Source organism: Lithobates pipiens, unplaced genomic scaffold, assembly GCF_037356315.1.
Source record: "Lithobates pipiens isolate NorthernLeopardFrog02 unplaced genomic scaffold, aLitPip1_a1.2 Scaffold_19, whole genome shotgun sequence".
NCBI classification, from domain to species: Eukaryota; Metazoa; Chordata; class Amphibia; order Anura; family Ranidae; genus Lithobates; species Lithobates pipiens.
In genome coordinates this window covers 356,128,565-356,152,512 of record NW_027507764.1, presented here as the reverse complement: position 1 = coordinate 356,152,512, position 23,948 = coordinate 356,128,565, and positions in this window count along the sequence as shown.

The window sequence follows — 23,948 nt, the reverse complement described above, 5'->3', positions numbered from 1 at the left end:
GCTTTTGTTTACATCATGTGATTAGCTGTCATTACCTGACAGCTGATCATGTGGTAAGGGGCTGGGATTGGCTCCTTACTCGGATCTGTGATCACCCGAGTCTCAGTGACTCTGTGATCACAGCGCGCGCTGTGCAAAGGGGAAATTCAGGTCCGTGCTGTGGCCGTCATTTGGCTACAGTGCGGACGCCAAGTGGTTAAGCATTATTTAAATTGCTGCTCCCACCCAATTAATTTTTTGTAATTTTTTTTTGCTTACGTACATGTTTACCAGGGCAGTGCCCCCTTCCTCAGGCATGGATGTGACTGCCTTGTAATTGGGTCTCTGACTTGCCTTCTGAACTCACAGCAACAACCTGTTGTATGCTGATTTTACTATTGCTGACGTCCTGATTATGCATAAATATGACAGAACCTTGTACGTGTCCAAGCCACATATATTTCTAGCTACTAAAAATAGGCAGTGAGTTCATGCATCTGTGTTTTATTTAGTACTAAAACTATGTGATGAATGTGTTCAGCTGCAGTTATGCAAGCAGATGTACATCTCTTTTTTTTTCAGTAAAATGTTTGCCAGTATAGAGCTACTTCTTTTGCTGAAATTTCTTTGTACTAACAGAATGTTTCTTAACATTCCTCTACTTTTCTAATAATTGAATGCTGTCTTGCTAAAATCAGCATAGTTGTAGTTTGTTCACATATTTAGTATACGTGTTCATAAGGAATTATGGTTTACAATGGGAATCATTTATCCAAATTGTGTGGTCTTTTGGATGTATTTTTTTGGATTATTACTACTTCTTGAGGATGTAGTTGAGTTTACAGAGCTTATTAAATATTTGAATAACAAAATACCTTTTTTTTTTATATAGGCAATATTATAGCTAAAAGCAATCTTGGAATTAAAAAGTACCTATTAGGTAACTACTAATTTGCAGAAATTTGTATCCACTGTCACCCTACATTGTTAGAAGACAAAGCTGTGAATTGGTAACAAGACTCGAGAATGCAGGCAAGGCCAAGAAACCCCAAACTTGCAGTTTGCCAGTCCATTTCTCATACCTATCACGTTTTTTTTTTTTTTTTTTTATGAGAGCAGAGTAATCATCCTCAATACAAAAGTTTACAAATATATTTGAGAAAAAAATAAATATCAAGCTTTAATGAAATTAGGATTAACATACAGTATGTAGCACTAATCCCCGAAGGAGCTGCTGGTTTGATTGGGCTTACCGTTACCTTCTTCTCCTCCTTGTGTCTAGGGGTTTCCCCGGTGGTAGATACCCAGTAACTCTAGAGACTGACGACAGATCCGCATGAAGGGAATTTTATTGCAAACACTTAGACAACGAACAGTCTCTTTAAAATAGGATCAGAGGGTTAGGAAGGAAGTTCAGGTACTCTTAAGCCCCATACACACTATCAGATTTTCTGCTGATTTTTTCCATCAGATTTACCAAAACCATATAATATGAGGTCAAACCTTAGGGGTTTCAATGTGTATGCAATCAAGCAGGCCATTGTACTACATGGTTTTGGTAAACCTGAAGGAAAAAATCAGCAGACAATCTGATAGTGTGTATGGGGCTTTAGGCCGCGTACACACGGGCGGACTGTTCGCCCAACCTTGTCCGCTGAACAGTGTTTGGGCGGACAGTCCGCTCGTGTGTGGGCTTTCAGCGGACAGTTTCAGCGGACAGTTGGACGGACAAAGTCTTTCGGAAATTCCGAAAAACTGTCCGCTGAAACTGTGTTTGAGCGAACAGTCCGCCCGTGTGTGGGCTTGTCCGCTGTACTTTCGAAATGAGCGGACTGTTCCCGCTCGGAAAGTCCGCCCATTTCGAGCGCGTGTACAGGTAGGCGGGGCCCGCGAAGGAGACGTCGCGGGCTCCGCCGCCTGGAATGGGCTTAAAGGGGAACCCCAACGCCGAAAAAAATCGGCGTGGGGGTTCCCCCCAAGTCCACACCAGACCCTTGTCCGAGCACGCTACCCGGCCGGCCAGGAAAGGGGGGCGAGCGAGCGCGCCCCCCCTCCTGAGCCGTACCAGGCCGCGTGCCCTCAACATGGGGGGTGCCTTGGGGAAGGGGGGGCCGCACGGCCCCCCCACCCCAAAGCACCTTGTCCCCATGTTGATGAGGACAAGGGCCTCTTCCCGACAACCCTGGCCGTTGGTTGTCGGGGTCTGCGGGCGGGGGGCTTATCGGAATCCGGGAGCCCCCTTTAAGAAGGGGGCCCCCGGATACCGGCCCCCCACCCTATGTGAATGAGTATGGGGTACAATGTACCCCTACCCATTCACCTGTGAACTAAAGTACAATAAAAAACACAACACAGAGAAAAAATATTTTATTGCACAGCTCCGGGGGTCTTCCGTCTTCGGGGGTCTTCTCGCCGGACTCCTCCGCTATGTGTGTGTAGCTCTTTTGCTAGCGGAGGAGTCCGGCTTTCTTCCTCCCCGCCGCCGGCCTCTTCTCCCGACTTCGGGGGTCTTGTCCCCCTCTTCGGTTCTTCTGCCGGGCCACCGCGCCTGGTCCGGTGGCCCGGTCTTCTGTCGCCGTCTTCCGTTCTTCTGTCGCCGCCTTCGGTTCTTCTGCCGGGCCACCGCGCCTTCTTGTAGCTCTTTTACAGGCGGTGGCCCGGTCTTCTGTCGCCGCCGCCGCCTTCCGTTCTTGTTCTTCTTCTTGTTCTTCTTCTTCTCCTGGAGATGTTGACTCGACGAGCTCTCCGGCCGGAATGCCAGGGACACGCTCCGCTGCCACTTATATAGTGACAATGGGGCGGTGTCACATGGTATATGTCACATGGGTTGGTCACATGGGTTGATGTCACATGGGGACTATGACATCGTAAGGGGGCGGGGTCACCATGTGACCAACCCATGTGACATATACCATGTGACACCGCCCCATTGTCACTATATAAGTGACCGCACTGCGCGGCTCTGGCATTCCGGCCGGAGAGCTCGTCGAGTCAACATCTCCAGGAGAAGAAGAAGAACAAGAAGAAGAACAAGAACGGAAGGCGGCGGCGGCGACAGAAGACCGGGCCACCGCCTGTAAAAGAGCTACAAGAAGGCGCGGTGGCCCGGCAGAAGAACCGAAGGCGGCGACAGAAGAACGGAAGACGGCGACAGAAGACCGGGCCACCGGACCAGGCGCGGTGGCCCGGCAGAAGAACCGAAGAGGGGGACAAGACCCCCGAAGTCGGGAGAAGAGGCCGGCGGCGGGGAGGAAGAAAGCCGGACTCCTCCGCTAGCAAAAGAGCTACACACACATAGCGGAGGAGTCCGGCGAGAAGACCCCCGAAGACGGAAGACCCCCGGAGCTGTGCAATAAAATATTTTTTCTCTGTGTTGTGTTTTTTATTGTACTTTAGTTCACAGGTGAATGGGTAGGGGTACATTGTACCCCATACTCATTCACATAGGGTGGGGGGCCGGTATCCGGGGGCCCCCTTCTTAAAGGGGGCTCCCGGATTCCGATAAGCCCCCCGCCCGCAGACCCCGACAACCAACGGCCAGGGTTGTCGGGAAGAGGCCCTTGTCCTCATCAACATGGGGACAAGGTGCTTTGGGGTGGGGGGGCCGCGCGGCCCCCCCTTCCCCAAGGCACCCCCCATGTTGAGGGCACGCGGCCTGGTACGGCTCAGGAGGGGGGGCGCGCTCGCTCGCCCCCCTTTCCTGGCCGGCCGGGTAGCGTGCTCGGACAAGGGTCTGGTGTGGACTTGGGGGGAACCCCCACGCCGATTTTTTTCGGCGTTGGGGTTCCCCTTTAAGCCCATTCCAGGCGGCGGAGCCCGCGACGTCTCCTTCGCGGGCCCCGCCTACCTGTACACGCGCTCGAAATGGGCGGATTTGCCTCCGCCTTACGTGGGCGAGTCCGTTCATTTCAAAAGTTGAGCGAACTGTTTGCCCAACCTTGTTCGTCAAACAGTCCGCTCGTGTGTGGGCAAGTCCGCTCATGCAAATTTTGAGCGGACTGTTTGATGAAACTGTTTGCCGAACAAGGTTGGGCGAACAGTCCGCCCGTGTGTACGCGGCCTTAGTGTCAAAGTCAATAATGAAGGACTTGCTTACTTTGACTAGATCTAGAGAATAGCCATTCATAACTGGATGTTCACTAAGGTTGGATAGTCCCTCTCTCACAAGGCCTAGCAGCCAACAAGGTGCTTCACTCAGTAACAAGTCTCTGCCACAGACGTTGTTGTAGAACTTACAGGAATATGGCTCTGCCACAGACAGTGTTGTAGAACTTCAGGAAACTAAAACTTATGGAACACTCGTGTGATACCTGGATCTTTCAGCCAGCTTGGTGATAACCACGAGACAGGATTCACTTAGGTACTTCAGCCCCTCCAGGCTCTTGCTAAGAAGCCAACCCATACGTTGGCTTCTTCTGAAGAGTCCTCCCCTGGATAGCTGCAAAGTTACTGGGCCTCTCCAACCACCGGAGACGGCACTGGACCTCCTTGGAATCCTTCTTTAGTTTCCTTGCCTCGGGCTAGCCAGCCCAGAGACAACAAGTCGGGTGGATCCGCACCCCAGGTCATAGCCTCCCTGGGGGCTGGTCAGGAGGACCAGGACCATGGAGTCAGAACGTACTTCTGGACCGGAACCCCGAACCACTTGACATCCGCACCTTAAGTACCCTCTCCCAGAAAGCACAGTGAGAGTGACTCTCCCACTGGGCAGAGTACGGAGAGTAAACTTAAAGCACCCAACCAGGCTGTGGTTCCATGCCTGCCAGAAGAGACAGCGCCCCTTGTGGTCAGGCTGAACATCCTGTAGTCCAGTCAGACTGATGCTGAGGTCCAAATTTAGAACAATTGTACCCAAACCAAACTACAGTTCAGGTGTAACATTAACTTTCAAAAACGCATAGCGCGTGCTCTTCAGGAGTTGTTGCTACACATACATTTCATAAAACAGTACTCATGGACCTACAGTCCAAGAATGTCCAAACCTCCATTTAATAAATTCTGTATAACCATGCTTTCTCCTGCTTCTTGAAAACTCTCCCCTTCCCACCAGTCATCAAATCACCAGCCATTGTGGGTAGTACTTACATGAGGAAGCAAGGACTTGCCTGTGCCATAATGGCCCCTCTAAACAAAGACTGCAGAGCAAGGCATGGTTAATCAGTAATAAGGAGCACACCGTTGCACAGAGACTGCAGGCAATAATAGTAACTTACAGTATGCTCTGCCTTCGACAGTTCAGGTCCACTGTCTCCAAAAAAAGTGTAGACCTATACAGGAAGATAAAACAAAGGCAGGCAATAATGGTAACTTATGCTTAAGCATCAATAATGGTAACTCTAGGTGCCTTGTCTCATCAGCATATGCATGTAACATCTTAACCAGTACAAAAAAAAAATTGTGATAACTTTAAGAGAAAGGGAGCTGCCAGTATTTATTAACTATGCAAAAAGAAAAAAAATCTAATAGAAAACATGACTAAGGCTTCACCTCTCCACATATAATTGTGTATAAGATCCAAGAACCTGAAACAATCTCAGTCCTTACAGGACCCCAGGAGACAACTTAGTAACATATCTCAAATTGAATGCATTCATTATTCATATTTAAAAACGTGAAAATACTAACACAAACACACAATGGGGCTGATTTACGAATGGTTTGCACCATGAGTTGCAGCGCACGCCGATGCGCAACAGCAGTTTTCGTATTCACAAAACATTTGCGCCTGTAACACAGCACAATTCCCCATTTACTATTATCTTTCCGACGCGCGGGAGGCGGCGATCGGTGCGCCGCTATAGACATGGCGCACATATTATTCAACTCAGAATTAAAAGAAGGTGGAAGTGCCAATATTATGGGGGTGATGTGGGCGATGTGAGGAAGTATAGTTATAACTGTCCAAGTAACAAATATGCCCAAAATAGAATAGAAAAGTAACTTTCTCTGAACAAGCTTGCTGCGCCTGCAAATACACTTAGAAATGCACGGTTAAGTGCTTTGGTTCACTGCGCTGGCAAAACGTAGTAAATGCCAAGCCACGTAAATGCATTTTCATAAGTTGAACAGGCGCACCTCTCAACTTGACTTTTTTTTTACGCTGGTTCACTTCTATGTTTTTTTTAAGGCTATTTGCACACAGCTCATGTTAGCATTAAGAAAAAAAAAATTAAGAAAAAAAAAAGTGTGGGGGTCCCTTCAGGTCTGGTATGGATTTTTGGCGGAACCCCACGCCAAAAAAAAAATGGTGTGGGGGTCTCCCTCAAAATCCATATTAGGCCCTTCAGGTCTAGTATGAATTTTAAGGGGAACCCCATGGCAAAAAAAAAATGGCGTGGGGGTCCTCCTCAAAATCCATACCAGACCCTTAGCCGAGCAAGCAACCTGTCAGGATACAGGAAAAGAGAGTGGGAGAGAGAGCTCCCCCCCTCCTGAACCATACCAGGCCACATGCCCTCAACATTGGGAGGGTGCTTTGGGGTACCCCCAAAGCACCTTGTCCCCATGTTGATGAGGACAAGAGCCTCATCCCCACAACCCTGGCCAGTGGTTGTGGGGGTCTGCGGGCGAGGGGGCTTATCGGAATCTGGAAGCCCCCTTTAAAAAGGGGACCCCCAAATCCCGGCCTCCAACCCCGTGTGAAATGGTAAGGGGGTCGAAAGTACCCCTACCATTTCACCAAAAAAGTGAAGAAAGTGTTAAAAATTACCAGAGACAGTTTTTGACAAGTCCTTTATTAAAGTCTTCTTCTTTCCATCTTCTTCGGGTCTTCTTCCTTCTTCCTTCATCCTTCGGTTTCTTCCTCCATCTTCTTCCTCCATCTTCTTCTTCCTCCGATCCTCTGCTTTTTGCTCTGGTGTTCTCGCCTGACATCTTCCTCCACGGCGTCTCTTCTTACTCGCTTCGTTATCAGGCCGCTCCGCACAATGGGAGGCTCCTGCTGTGTGACGCTTCTCTTCTTCTGACACTTATATAACGGAACCGTGCATCAGAGGGCGGCGGAGTCACAGGGTGGCCCCACCCTCTGTTATATAAGAACTGTCAGAAGAAGAGAAGCGTCACACAGCGGGAGCCTCCCATTGCACAGAGCGGCCCGAGAATGAAGCGAGGAAGAAGAGACACCATGGAGGAAGATGCCAGATGAGAACACTGGAGCAACACACACAGGGCTGGTATCTGGGGGTCCCCTTATTATTGCACGCCTGCATATTATCTGTTGCGCTTATGCGTGTGCTGGTTCACACGCTCAATAAATAATTTATCTGGCGCGCAAATTAAGGTATGAACCGGCGCAGCGCACTCATCTTAGTAAATTACCCCCAATGTGTCTCTTAGAAGACCACTGTTCCTCTTTCTTAATATCCTACATCTGGTACTGAACATAGATGTTTTGAGGAAAATATAGGAGAAGTCCCAGATTCAGAATTCAATAGCACCACATGTCACAGAGGATCCAAGGTGTCATCATTTGAGTGGGCATTTTTTGCTGGATGACTCCAAGAGGAGGGCTGTGTGCATTTATATCCATATACACTCACCGCCCATTTTAATAGGTACACCTTGCTAGTACCAGGTTGGACCCCCATTTGCCTTCAGAACTGCCTTAATTCTTCATGACATAGATTCAACAAGGTGTTTGAAACATTCTTCAGAGATTTTGGTTCATATTGACATGGTAGCATCACGCAGTTGCTGCAGGATTTTTTCGGCTGCACATCCATGATGCAAATCTCCCATTTCAACACATCCCAATGGTGCTCCTATTGGATTGAAATCTGGTGACTGTGGAGGCCATTTGAGTACAGTGAACTCATTGTCATAGTCAAGAAGCCAGTTTAAGATGATTTGAGCTTTGTGACATTATCTTTGTGTGCATTATCCTGTGGAAGTAGCCATCAGAAGATGGGTACATGAATCATAAAGTCATGGAAATGGTCAGCAACAATACTCAGGCAGGCTGTGGCATTTAAACCATGCTTAATTGGTACTAAGGGGCTCAAAGTGTGCCAAGAAAATATCCACCAAACCATTACATCATCTGCCTGAACCATTGATACAAGGCAAGATGGATCCATACTTTCATGTTGTTTACGCCATATTCTGACCCTACCATCTGAATGTTGCAGCTGAAATCAAGACACATCAGACTAGGCAATGTTTTTCCAATCTTTTATTGTTCAATTTTGGTGAGCCTGTGCAAATTTTAGCCTCAGTTTTCTGTTCTTAGCTGGCAAGAGTGGCACCTTATGTGGTCTTCTGCTGCTGTAGCCCATCTGCTTCAAGGTTTGATGTGTTGTACGTTCAGAGATGGTTTTCTGTATACCTTGGTTATAACAAGTTGTTACTTGAATTACTATTGCCTGTCTATCATCTCGAACCAGTCTGCCCATTCTCCTCTGACCTCTGACATCAACAAGGCATATTAGTCCACACAACTTCTGCTCACTGGATATTTTCCAGACCAGCCCGTCTGGCACCAACAAGCATGCCATGTTCAAAGTCACTTAAATCCCTTTTTTTCCCAATTCTGATGCTCACTTTGAACTTCAGATAGTCATCTTCACCATGTCTTTATGTCTAAATGCATTGAGCTGCTGTGTGATTGGCTGATTAGCAATTTATGTTACCAAGCAATTAGGTACTGGTGTACCTAATAAAATGGCTGGTGAGTGTATATGACATGTCCACCAGGTAACACACATCCATAATGCATTCTCTTCCACTTCTCTGCTATCAACAACTTCCTATTCTCAGGGGGGGTCACTGTGTGTCACAGAGTAAGCATTTCATGTGGCATATAGTGTTTCTGTATATATATGGAGGCACCAGCCACAAAACATAACACTCCTCTTAGCAATCATAAGGACACTTAGCTGTTAGTTTTAGGTATATAGGTAGGTAGGTAGAGTATGTAATTTGGTATTGACCTCTCTTTTAGAGTGTCCTTACCGCATCAATGCAATTTATGTGTTCCTGATATCTATGTAATAATTTCTTTATAACTAATGTATTAATGTGACCATTTATGTTTTACTATTACATCACTGTGTAAATGCTAACCTGACTTCTGGAATGCATGTAGAACAACTCACACCCAAAATTCTTTGCTGTTTAAACACAGGCTTTTGAAATACCACTGTCAACTATTTGTTTGCTACATTTTCTTGAGCATAGAAATTATTTTGGACTGTGGGAATGTATGAAAAACTACAATGAAGCAAAACAGGAACAGGCAGTAATTCTGACTACTGATAACTATTAACTATGGCTACAAGAGACTTTTTCTTACAACAATTAATAAAACTGTGTTAGTGATAGAGGTTAACCAAGGCAGACTTTTGAAAACAAAATAGTAAATCATTAAATGCTTATGCAGAGAAATCCCTACTGCACCCTATCATAGTAGTAAGAGTAATTGGAGCAATTTGACACAATTGTTCAGAATGGAGTAAAGTTTTAGTTTGGTGCTTTTTAACCACTTGCTTACTGGGCACTTAAACCCCCTTCCTGCCCAGGCCAATTTTCAGCCTTCAGCACACTCACACTTTGAATGACAATTGCGCGGTCATACAACAACACTGTATCCAAAATAAATTTGTATAATTTTTTTTCACACAAATAGAGTTTTCTTTTGGTGGTATTTAATCACTGCTGGGATTTTTATTTTTTTGCTAAAAAAGACCTGCAATTTAAAACAGTTTCATCGTTAGTTATAAAATTTTGAAATCAGGTAATTTTTCTCCTTCATTGATGTGCACTGATAAGGTGGCACTGATGGGCATTATTAGGTGGGACTGAGAGGTGGCACTGATGGGTGACACTGATAGGCAGTACGGAATGGCACTGATAGGTGGCAATGATGGGCACTGATAGGTACTGGTAGGTGACACTGATAGGCAGCATTGATAGATGACACTGATTATGAGGCACTGATTGGCAGCACTGATGGGCACTGATAAACAAAAAATATGTGAAAAGTTGCGTTACAAGTCAGTCAAAGTAAAATCGAGTACAAATCAGCAGCTAGCATCAACAATGTGATAAGTTTCTTAAGAAGAAAAAGGAAATATAAAATGCAGCGCTTTTGGAACCTCAGCCCTCCCAGGATCCACTATGGGAGTAGATGTTCAACTAGAGAGTCAAAAATAGTGAAAATAGTGATATGCAAATAAAGACTGAGAGTTATATGTGCATAAATACTGACAAGAAGACTCAGCGGCAGCATAAATCATGAAAAAAAAAATGGAAAGAAAAAGGGGCCTCCACAAAAAATAAAAATATTTAATCGATAAAAAAGCAAAAATAAAAAAATAAAAACGTACAGACCATCAATCACGATGTGTACATGAAGTGATTACAAAATATAAAAAGAACAGCGTGGTATAAAAAGTGCAACAGGCTATAAACCCTGATGAGCACTGATAGGTGGCACTGGTGGGCATTGATAGGTGGCACTGGTGGGCACTACTAGGTGGCACTGGGGGGGCACTGATAGTAAAGCACTTATATGCACTGTGGAAATATGTATAAATGACTGTGACATTTATACATAGTAATAGCAACCAAGAAGACAACTTTCCAAGTCAGAAGCACTAATGGAAGATATCAGATTGGATCAAATGAGGGTCTCTGCCAGTGGCAGCCCATTTATAGAGGGCACACGGGCGCCGCACCCTCAAAGCTAGTCACCAAAAAAAAGTCCTTTTAAAAAAACAAAAAACAAACAAAAATAGTCCTTTAAGTGCACTGTGTACGGGCGTCGGATGTCTATTCAATCACGTGATTGCAGATGAGACGCTTCATTAGCCTGCTTTTGGGAGTCCTTATGGAGCAACAATGCGCCTGAACATTCCCACCTGGCAGTCATTCTCGTTGCTGTGGGGTTTTCTATTGGCACCGCCAGAGGACATAGGTGGTGCTTTCCTTGGAGCCATGGCATCACTTCCTGTTTCTCTGTGCCAGTGGGAAACCCAAAGTGACGCCACGGCTCCTTGGGTGGAACGCACAGCCCGGGCGGCGCCTTCTTTCACAATCTCTCAGCCAGATTGGTAGGTTTAGAGAAATGTAAAATAAATGAAAGAGAAAAAAATACTGTCTTTAATTATTTATATTGATATATATATTTCAAAGGCTTTACCAAGGTTGGCAATGTAAAATACAGTATCTAACAGTGGAGTGGATGCATAGCAATCATAATACAGTGAGGCAGTATATGATGTGCACCGTGAGGGTGGATTTAATGAGCAAAGTGAGGCTGCAATTGATGGGCACAGTGAGGCTGCAATTGATGGACACAGTGAGGCTGTATATGATGTGTACCGTGATGCTGCAATTGATGGGCACAGTGAGGCTACATTTGATGGGTACAGTGAGGCTACATTTGATGGCCACAGTGAGGCTACATTTGATGGGCACAGTGAGGCTGAAATTGATGTTTACTGATTTAAAAAAAAATGGTACATTTATTGTATTTTTTAACAGTAAAAAATAATAACAAAAATTGTATATTTACCTACTTTGTGCAATCGTTTTGCATGGGACAGCCCTGATCCTCTTCTTTTTGGGTGCCCTGCCAGCGGTCCTTTCCCCTCCTCCTTGCCAAGTGTCCAAATAGCAAGCCTCTTGCAATAGGGGTACTTGAGCGGGCTCGCTCCCAAGCATAACTCTTGTGAATGGACACTGGCTCACTGGCTTTGATTGACAGCAGCAGGAGCTAATGCCTCCCAATGATGTGTGAGTCAATGAGAGAGAGAGACCTGGGAGATCTGCTGCTCTTATGCACATCACTGGATTGAAATAGGGCTCAGGAAAGTATAAGGCGGTGGGGGGGGGGGGTGGGGGGACTGAGGGCAAGCTGCACCCTGAAGGTTTGCAATGGCAATATTTTGGCAATATTTTGCATTAAGTAAAAAAACTCCTGCCTTTAGACCTACTTTAATGGTACAAAGGGCCAGCTTCAAATCTATTCCAGTCTGGAGGAAAGACAAACAAGGGATGACATGTCCTAGCCTTGCACCAGGTTCTATAGGATTTCAAGGGCCTATGGTAAATATTCCTAGAGGACTCCTTCCTGGCCCTCAACAATATGGGAATGACTGCCTTGGACACTCCCCTATCCTTCAAGATTCTGGCTTCAATAATCAAGCTGTTAAAGCCAAAGACTGTAAAGAAGGATGGCAAATTAAACCTTGTTGCAGGAGGTCAGAGCAAGCATCTGTGACCCGTTCACTGCCAGTTTTATGATGTCAGATTACCAAACCCTACTGGGCCAAGCTGGTGCCATTAGAATTACTGACATTCCCTCCACCCAGATCCTGCACAACAGATGCAGAAGAAGCTAAATCATAGGAAAGGCAGAGCATCTGTTACAAATATCTGTGGATCCCTGGTCCTGCAGACAAACCTCCCCAGCTTAGTATTGAATGTAGACACTAGCAGATCCACATCCAACATGAACTATTGTTGACAAAATACCCAGAGAAAACATCTGGATGGAAGGTCCTCTCCCCTGGAACTAACCACTGATGACTTGCCAACCACTTGCCAATTTTTCACTCCTGGAATGTGCACTGTGGATACAATGGGGACATTCATTTCTGCCCAGGACAGAATGCAATCCACCTCTTCCTGGGCTGCATGACTCCTGGTGTCCCGCTGGTGATTGACATATGCCACCACCACACCATTGTCCGATTTGACTCTTACAGGAAGGCCCTGAAAGTGGTCTGTCCAGCGAAGAAGCACCAAGTGAAGTTCCAAAACATTGATGGGCAATAATATTTTCTGTGGAGACCAGGTTCCCTACACTGAAAGATGAACCATCACACCTCCTTGTCCTGACAAACTGACATCTGTTGTTACTGTTTTCCACAAAATGGGAAGAAATTATTTCTCTGCTTCCAACCTTAGAATCAACATCCACCAATTCAATGACTGCAGAACACTGGAATGCAGACACATCCAGACACCGAGATCTCCTGTCCCTTGCTGACAGGACATTCTGCTGAAATGAAATTGAGCACACATTTCTCTGGAGTTAGAAAAACTTTCCTGGATCATATCCCAGATCAAACCCAAATACTCAAGTCTCTGGGCTCTTTTCAATGTTTGAACCATGAGGTTCAAATTGTTGTAGTTGCAAAGCTGAGTGTTATCTAAGTAGCAGGTTATCCAAGTACCCCTAAAATGGTCTCGCCCTGGATCCTTAGGAGATCCAGAATGTGGGGCCAGAACCCCCAGTTGCCAGACCAAACAGCAAGGCCACAATCTGATAATGCTGATCCTCTATAACAAAGCAGAGAAATCTCTGATGAGGAGGAAAATGTGGGACATGCACATAGGTGTCTTTTATGTTGACCGATGACAAAAAGTTACCTGGATGCAGCTGTTCACATCGATTCCATCCAAAAGCTTCTTACCTGAAGAAACCTATTCAGATTTTTCAGGTTCAAAATTGGTTGAACATTGCCATTTGGATTGGGGACCATAAAGAGATTTAAATAGAACCCTAAAACCTTTTGGCAACTGGAACAGCCTGATCACCCCTTGTGAAAAAAGGTGATGCAGCGCTTGAAAAAGCAATAATCTTTTTTAAGAGTTGCAAATATTTGAACACATAAAACATGGAGTAGAACATTCTCATAACTCCAACTTGTAACCACAAGAGACCATGCCACAAACCCATTAATCTATTACTTCTTCCCTCCATGTTTCCATGAATTCCAACAGAATTCCGAGTGAGTGAGCGAGGGCTCCCTCTTGAGGCTTCCCCCTAGAGACAAAGGCTTGAGAGCAGCAAAAGAGACAGAGTAGAAGAAGAAGATCTTGATGCAGAAGTAGTAACTGCCCCACGTGCTGGACGCTTACCCTTCTTTCTAAGAGGGAGAAGGGACTTTTTACCTTCAGAGACTTCTGTATACTAAATATGACTCTAAATCTGCTCCAAACAATTGTTTCCCATGGAACAGGAAGCCTGCCAATAACTTTTTACAGAGTAACTCAGCTCTTAAGCCAAATAACTCTGTACATGTGAATGGCTAACAGCCCAGAAGTGAGATCTTTTGAATAAAATGTTTTAACAAATGGCTTGAGGCAAATCCTCAACTGAACCCACCTCGGCACCTGCAGAGTCATTCTTAACAAAGCGCTCTACTCAGCCCTTAAATCTCTGACAGACACTAGTGGCTGCCACCACCAGCTGCGTAGCAACCCCTGCCCAAGCAACAGATTCCTTCAGTATTGTCTCTTATATTTTATATGCCAGATTCTTAAAGACCTGAGCATCCTCTACTGGACAAGTTCTAGCTCCCAGAAAGATCTTCAGTACACAGTCACCAATTCACACAAATGTGATCGAGACAGGTTGCAAGTAATAAATCGGTCTTCCCACTCTTTAACTGAAGATCAGATCCAGGTATTAAGCCTGGGTATTACCTTCTGTCCTAAACAAGAGGTCGATAGCTTTGAGGTGATAAAGGATTTGCAGTTATTTGCTAGGAAGCTCATGTACAAAACTATTTTTTAAAAGAAATTTCAATCATCTAGGTCAAGATTTCCATCTGATGATATTTGGAGGGATCTTTCCCTGAATGATATCAAGGTTCTTTATGAATTGATGGAGCTATGGGAGGAAAGCAATCCTCTTGATGATTCATTTGAAGAACCTTCAAGTGATTCTTTGGCCATCCCTCCGATCTCAAATCCAGCCACTGCAGTGGGATGTTTTCCACCCCCTCAGATGTACAAATCAAAATCTTGTTCCTTTCCTGTTCTTCAGGGAAACCCTAACATTTGGGCTTTTGCCCAACAACTTACAAAGGAAATCCAATCTACCATTTGGCATAGTAAGCATAGATCATGCAATCTTAATCCCTTCCAAAAGAGGGCTCTGAGCGCCCTTAAAAAGAACCATGATATAATCATAAAACCAGCAGATTAAGGTGGGAATATAACGGTCATAGATCAAGAAAAATATCAAAAAATGGTAATGGATATTCTAAAAAATTACCAGTGGTATACAACAATAACGGGTTTTCAAGAAGATCAATTTCAGGTTATATATGTTTATAAGTACTATGCATTTGTTTTAGATTTAATTAGTTTGTATGCAGTTTTACTTGTTACAGATCAGATATCATCCTCCTCTACTCCCATTATTATAACCAAATTATATTATTAACTAAGTACATAATTATATTTCTGAGCAGATATGGCTCCGCTTGCATTCCACCCCTTATTTCTCTACCTCCAATCCTTTCGTATAATAACCCCTAATACAACTTGCTAATATCAGCAATAAGTAAAAAAATTATTATTTAACACACACCTCTCCCTATATGATCAAGCAGAACTATTAGCTGAATATCTATTTATGGTCATGCAGGCTATGTCTCTCTGCATCCTTAGGATGTTCCTTTTTTAAGGATTTTCCTCTTCACACGGTAGTTCAGTGTACCCGACTTTGTCTCCCTCAATCGCCCACTATTATTTGTGGAAGATTGATGATGGCCCTTTTTCCCCTGATAGAGAATTTTTTCTCTTATCACAGGCAATTCTTAGATTTCTTCAAAAATTAATTCTTGCAATATTCTATCTTACCACATATGTTACATGTTTTTTTCTTTTTCTAGACCATCCTCATTCCATCTCCGCCTCCCCCTCCTTCTTGTTCACTTGGATTGATCCATCCAGCCAGGAAAATGTGAGAAGTGGTGAATATCATCTCCATTATCACCTATCATGGCACCCTTAAACATTATGTCTATGAAAATTCAGGGTATTAACATACCGCAGAAACACACTAAAGTGGTCAGTTTCTTTCAATCAGAGAAAGCACATATAGTATGCTTACAGGAAACTCACTATGCAGTGAGCTCCAAGCCCAAATTTAGGAGCTAATTTTATGTGCAAATTTACACCGCCTCAGCTACCACCATACATCGTGGAACCCTTATAAATTTTCACTGCTCTTATCCTCACAGACACATTATGGACACAGCAGTCACAATTGTCTCCTATTATGCTCCAAATAAACAACCAACACTGTTTCTATCACACCTTCTACAAGTAGTATCCACACACAAGATGGGAACAGTTATCATGTATGGTCATTCGATTCAAGTCCTCCTCCCATTTTTAGACAAATCACCATTTAGCCTAACAAAAAGCCCATTCAATCAATCCTTTTCTTCTCTTCACTTGAGACACAACTTAGATGACTCATGGAGAGAAAATAATCCAGCAAAAAGAAAATATACTCATTATTCGCATCCACACCAAACCTTCTCTCATATTGACCATATATTTCTAACTATAGATATGATACCTGAGATTCTCTCATCAAACATAATCCCAATCCCTTGGTCAGGTCATAACACGGTCAATACTACAATAGCCTCCACTATACCTAAAGCACATGACACTTCATGGTACCTCCCCAAAATATTACTTATTAAACCATATCATTGCATAATAATCAAACAAGCCCTAAAAGAGTATCTGATACACAACACCTGCCCTGAAATCTCTCTACTAACTCTCTGGGAAGCACATAAACCAGTGCTACATGGGGTATTTCAGCAACAATCTGCTATGTTTAAGCAAGAAAAAATAAATTTTGAATGAAAATTAGAGCTAGAATACAACAATGTTTTGTACTCTTCCAAGATAATCCCTCCTCAGACACAAAAACTAGATTAGAAAAGTCTCGTCTGGCATATGATCTATTCCTCACAGAAAATGTAGAAAGATCGTTGTGCCGTTCTAGACATGCCTTCTATATGAAGGCTAATAAACCTGACATTTACTTGGCACATGCTCTGAATTCTTTAACCTCCCTGGCGGTATGATTCAGTCTGGAATTAGGTGCTGAAAGCAGTACAATTATTTTGCATGGAAATCTGGCGTTTTATATTGTAGTCCTGTAATTCCTAGGAATAACGCTCTTAAATCTCTTCAAACCAGAGTCTAGCAGACATCCCGGGTATGATAAAGTTTATAATATAATAAAGAATAATAACAATTATTCAATAATGTAATCAAATCCTAAAACACTGAAAAAGGGACACTTTTTGGACAATCTCCAAATTCCAGGCAGAAAAAACAGTATTTATAATATAAAAGTGCATATAGGGCACTGCACAGACCACTAGGGACAAACGGGGTGTGTAATTTTTTAATACAGCACTGTAATCTGTAAGATGTGTGTTTTGTGTCTTTTTACTTTTTTGAATTTGTCGCCGTTCTCTGCTCCCGTGCGCCGTAACATCACAGGTAATGGAGCTCGGCGGCATTCGGCACTGTGAATCGAGCGGAGGACAGCTCGATCACACAGCACGGGGGACATCGCTGGATCCAGGGGACAAGGTAAGTAACTCTCCCTGTGTCCTCCCCTGCATCCAGCGATGCGATCCCGAGTCTGGCTCGGGGTTACCGCTACTGCTAGTAAATTCCCAACTCGAGCCAGACTCGGGATTACCGCTAGGGAGGTTAAATAAACAAAGCAAACCAAACCAATTTGACTCAAATTGTCAAAGGAAACACCTGTAATGCCGTTAAAATAGTGGATACATTTCGATCACATTTAGCCTCTTTTTTATTTCCCTTTTAAATCTTGACATAAAAATCTTAGCAAAAATCCTGGAAAATCGCCTCAACAAAATCATAGACATTCTCATTCACTGGGATCAAGTAGGTTTTATGCCTACACGCCAAATGGGTGACAATGTGCGCTGAGCAGCCACATACAACGTTTAGTGCTTGTTTGAACATGAAGGAAGCATTTTGTTATGCCTTGTACACACGGTCGGAAATTCTGACGGAAAAGGTCCAATCGGATTATATTGTTGGAAAATCCAATCGTGTGTGGGCTCTATCGGACATTTTCCGTCAGAAATTCCGATGGAAAAAATTTGAGAGCAGGATCTCACATTTTCCAACAAAAATAATCAGATCAGACTTTTTCCGATTGTTTGTAGAAAATTCCGATCGGTCGCATGCGCAGATCAATTTACGAGACCAAAGCTATTGGCTACTAGCCTAAACGTAGCCCTGTCCTAAAGAACGAATGTCATCATGTTCCGAACAATCGGATTTTCCGACAACTTTGTCTGACCGTGTTTATGCAACACCAGTTTTCAGACGGATTTTGTTGTCGGAATGTCCGACCGTGTGTACAAGGCATTACAGAAATACTGTAATGCCTTGTACACACGGTCGGACATTCCAATAACAAAATCCATCTGATTTTTTCCGACGATTAGTAGAGTTGCCTTTTTGTAAACTAGTTGCTGTGGCTAGCTCTGAAAATATAGTTTCACAACATATATCAGAATATACAAAATTTTAGACCTTATCTATGAAATCACTACACTATTTAAGAAACTTTAATGATATATTGTACACCAGGTAACATAGTGGAACATTCCAAATAGGTATAAACATCTTAAACTGTTTTAAGTGTCCTTGTTTCTAAAGGTCAGTGACATTTCAAGTTTTACAAAATTATGCATCTACTTAATTTAATTGAAAGGTAGTGTGTTTTAACATTTTAAGGCTGAAGTTTAATCGTCATATATTTTGCCTTTCTTTTTTTTTTCTTATACCCCTTATCAACAATATCATGAAAATTGTAAATAAAATCTTTTAATTTTAATTACATACCTTATCCACCTCAATACCAGCCACTTTCACCCTCCCTTCCTGCCCAGGCCATTTTTAAGTTTCTATGCCGTCAGACTTTGAATGACAATTGCTCAATCATGCAACACTGTACCCAAATGGAATTTTTATAATTTTTGAGATAGGTAAAAACTTTGTTTTGCTGGTATTTAATCACCATTCATCTTTTTTATTTTGTGCTATATAAGTGAAAAAATACTGAAAAATTTGAAAAAAAAAACCCACATTTTTCTTTATACAAATTTGCAAATAAATAATATTTCGTCATATATTTAGACCAAAATGTATTCTGCTACATTACATGGTTAAAAATAACCTAATCCATGTATATTATTTAGTCTGTGTGAGAGTTATAGAGTCTACAATCTATTAGACATGGGCGCCGTCAATAAATTTGTTTCGTTCCGTTCCGTTCCAGTTCATGTTAGAATTAATTCGTACTTCGTATTTCGTGTCCGAAATTCAATTTCAGTTCGTACGAAATACGAATTGTCGTTAGGTTCGTTAACTTGTACGAACGTTCTTTACGATGAATTTAAAGGAAAAAATATATACCTCAATATGACAATATGTCCAAATTTCGTTACTACGGAAACAACATGTGACTTGGTTGACCAATCAGAGGTTTTCTTCTGCTGCTGAGGCCTACAGGGCAGGCCCGATCATGTGACTTCCCTTTGTGGGTTAGTTAGTGTAGTGGAGCAGATCACACAATTATTTCTCTGAGCGAATATCTTTGCAATCCTTAGCTTTTCATTGTTCATTTTAGTTTATATCAGTTGTAGTTTGCAAGTGTATCATCTCTTAGTGTTTAGTTTCTGGTTTTATTTGTTTTTTGGTTGGTTTTGAGAGATCATTTTTTTTTTCATTTCTTGTTTCATTTAGTTAATATTTTGTTATTTTCTGTTGGTATGATATTTTTTTGTACATTTGGTGATTTTGGTGTTAGTTTGCTGCAATCAAAATCATATATTTTTTTGTCTACATTTTTCTAACTTTTAAAGGAAAAATGAGCAGCAAACAAGGCCAAAAAAGCAGTAAGAGTGCTGCTGGGAGAGGGAGAGCTATGAGCCGTGTACATGAGCAGCAGGTGGGACGTTCTGTCTCTGCACCCTCTGAGCTCAGCTCACCTCCCATAAAGCTGAGGCGACTGGGAGTGAAGACTGCTGGTGGTAAAGAGCCTGGCAAACAGCAGACATTTGCATGTCGCCAGCTGTTCCAGGATTTACCTCCTAGAACCAGCAGCACAATTCATAGCAAAAGTGGCGCTACCACCTCTGCCACTGCTGCTGGTAACATGCTGCCCATTGGTACCTTTTATGGAAGAGGGCAGGCCAAAGGGGTTCCCAGTGCACATACATTTGTGCAGCCAAAGCTGGAGATCCTGGCCATGCAGCAGGAAACATGTCAGGAGGCCGAGGCTCATGATGATGTCACCACCACCATTGCTGCCAGTGCCATCACCATCAGCACTACAGGGAGCTTGGCAGTGGTCAGCAAGGAGACAGAGTTTACTGCTTCTAATGATCACTGTTCCCTTGGCAATGTGAAAGAGGTGGAAGCAGGCTTTCCTGACATTGTAGTAGACAAATGTAATTTCCAGCCCTCTACCCATGTTGGCACCACCGACAGCCCAGAAAGTATCTCCCCTCAGTCCCCACTACTTTTTTCTCCTGAAAAGACCCCTGCCCAAGTGCTTTCTAAGCCTCCAGCATCAGAATGGGCCAATGCAACCATTAGACCTCAATCCATCACAGCACCCAATATACCTGGGATGTTCAGGTCTCTTCCTCCCATTCCTGCCGAACCTCAGAAAGAGAGTGTGACCACTGCAGTGGAAGGTATTCCATCAGGCAGTGTCCGAGGTGGTGGCTGCCGTTCCAGCATTTGGCAGCATTTTCAAAGAACTGGTGTCGGTCAGAAGGCCAAATGCAATCACTGTGACAGGGAGGTCAGCCGGGGCCGAGACATAGGGCATCTCAGTAACAGCAGTAATCAGCATGGATTCATGAAAAGTTCTGGAAAGCCGCACTTCGGAATATAGCCTTTAATGTAAAAAATCCAAAACTCAAAGCGACAGAAGAAAATGGGACAAACGATCTAACACGTTTCACACTTAACAGTGCTAAATCATAGCTGCCCTACCACCAAAAACTATGTGATATATATATATATATACTAAAATATATTAAACATGTGACTCCATTTGTAGTTGATTGAGTCCAATTACCTGATTAGATAATTGATTAAATCAACTCAATTAGTAAACATGATAAACATGTGTGATTTAGAAAAGTGCACATGAATGTATATATAGGACAAATACATAAAAATTAAATTAAACCAAATCAAGTAAGGTGTTTAAATAAATTATTCTAATAGATTATTCAAATGTATTATGAACTGTGAATGTGTCTAATTAATGAATGAACACATATATACTAAATTGTTGATAGACAAAATACACTAAATAAATAAATGAGTGAAAACCACCTTACAAAAACTCTGTATAGGGAACATGCAGTCATATGTTTTATATATATATATATATATATATATATATATATAGATGAGATCTTCCAGGTCTCTATTATATATTAGAAACGTGCAAAAGGAAAAAATGTGTCTAGTTTAGTTTTAATTTGTTAATTAATTAATTTCATTTAGTTATATTCGTTAAATTCGTTTTCGGGTTTCGTTTTCTACCGAATTTGAAAAATATGTTTCAACCAAATTCGAAAATATTTCTACCGGATTCGAAATTATTTCAACATGATTCGAAATTATTTCAACCGCATTCGAAACTATTTCAACCGGATTCGAAAATATTTTGTGACCCGGATTTAGGGCCATGTATCTCGGGGTCACTTGGTGCTAGAAACCCCAAATTTGGAGATGTTGTAGTGCTAGTTCTATTGTGTTTGCATAAAAAAAAAATTGTATTTCTAGCTATAAGTGACCCCGAAATATGTGGCCCCAAAGTCGGGTTGCAAAATGTAATTCTCTGCTGCAGAAAAGTGCTTGACATTTTGTGACCCAAATTTGGGGCCACATATCTCGGGGTCACTTGGTGCTAGAAACCCCAAATTTAGATATGTTGCAGTGCTAAGTCTATTGTGTTTGCATACCTAATTTGGGGTTTTTAGCTATAAGTGACACCGAGATACGTGGCTCCAAAATCAGGTCGCAAAATGTCATTCTCTGCAGAAAAGTACTTGGTCACTTGGCCGGTCACATGGCACTCGTGTCAGGTCACATGACACTCGTGGCTGGTCACATGGTACTTGTGGCAGGTCATGTGGCACTCGTGGCAGGTGTCGTGGCAAGTGGACAATACACAACTTGTGGCAGGTGACGTGGCAAGTGGACAATACACAACTTGTGGCAGGTGACGTGGCAAATGGACAAATACAATACACAACTTGTGGCAAGTGGACAATGACATACAGCATATGCACTTGCCTTGCGATCGACAATAGTCTGCAGGAGATCTTATGGAAACAAATAGTAATCTGCAAAAGAAATTAAAAATGAAATAGTATCTATATTCTATTCTGTTCTATTGTTTTTCTAGTCTATTCTCTATTTCCATTCTAATCTTTTCTATTCAAATTCAAATTCATTCTATACGAAATTCGAATGTCAAAAAAAAATTAAAAATTATATATATATATATATATATATATACACTACCGTTCAAAAGTTTGGGGTCACATTGAAATGTCCTTATTTTTGAAGGAAAAGCACTGTACTTTTCAATGAAGCTAACTTTAAACTAGTCCTAACTTTAAACAAATATACTCTATACATTGCTAATGTGGTAAATGACTATTCTAACTGCAAATGTCTAGTTTTTGGTGCAATATCTACATAGGTGTATAGAGGCCCATTTCCAGCAACTATCACTCCAGTGTTCTAATGGTACAATGTGTTTGCTCATTGGCTCAGAAGGCTAATTGATGATTAGCAAACCCTTGTGCAATCATGTTCACACATCTAAAAACAGTCTAGCTCCTTCCAGAAGCTACAAAACTGACCTTCCTGTGAGCAGATTGAGTTTCTGGAGCATCACATTTGTGGGGTCAATTAAACACTCAAAATGGCCAGAAAAAGAGAACTTTCATCTGAAACTCGACAGTCTATTCTTGTTCTTAGAAATGAAGGCTATTCCATGTGAGAAATTGCAAAGAAATTGAAGATTTCCTACAACGGTGTGTACTACTCCCTTCAGAGGACAGCACAAACAGGCTGTAACCAGAGTAGAAAAAGAAGTGGGAGGCCGCGTTGCACAACTAAGCAAGAAGATAAGCACATTAGAGTCTCTAGTTTGAGAAACAGACGCCTCACAGGTCCCCAACTGGCATCTTCATTAAATAGGAAGGCTATCACTCCATTTTGCAACGCCATGCCATACCCAGTGGACAGCGCTTGATTGGAGCCAATTTCATCCTACAACAGGACAATGACCCTAAACACACCTCCAAATTGTGCAAGAACTATTTACAGCAGAAGCAGGCAGCTGGTATTCTATCGGTAATGGAGTGGCCAGCACAGTCACCAGATCTGAACCCCATTGAGCTGTTGTGGGAGCAGCTTGACCGTATGGTACGCCAGAAGTGCCCATCCAACCAATCCAACTTGTGGGAGCTGCTTCTAGAAGCGTGGGGTGCAATTTCTCCAGCTTACCTCAATAAATTAACAGCTAGAATGCCAAAGGTGTGCAATGCTGTAATTGCTGCAAAAGGAGGATTCTTTGACGAAAGCAAAGTTTGATGGAAAAACAATGTTATTTCAAATACAAATCATTATTTCTAACCTTGTCAATGTCTTGACTCTATTTTCTATTCATTTCACAACGTATGGTGGTGAATAAGTGTGACTTTTCATGGAAAACACAAAATTGTTTGGGTGACCCCAAACTTTTGAACGGTAGTGTATATATATATATATATATATATATAACCATCTTCCAAAATTCACATTTAGTATATAATGATTTTGACTTTAATAGAAAAGATTTTAATATAATATAAAAGAATAGACTAGAAAAACAATAGAACAGAATAGAATAAAATATAATATATCCTATTCTGTTCTATTGTTTTTCTAGTCTATTCTCTATTTCTATTCTAATCTTTTCTATTCAAATTCAAATTCATTCTATACGAAATTCGAATGTCGGAAAGAAATATATATATATTATAAAACGACCATCTTCAGAAATTCTAATTTAGTATATAATGTTTTCGATTTTAATAGAAAAGATTTTAATAGAATATAAAAGAATAGAC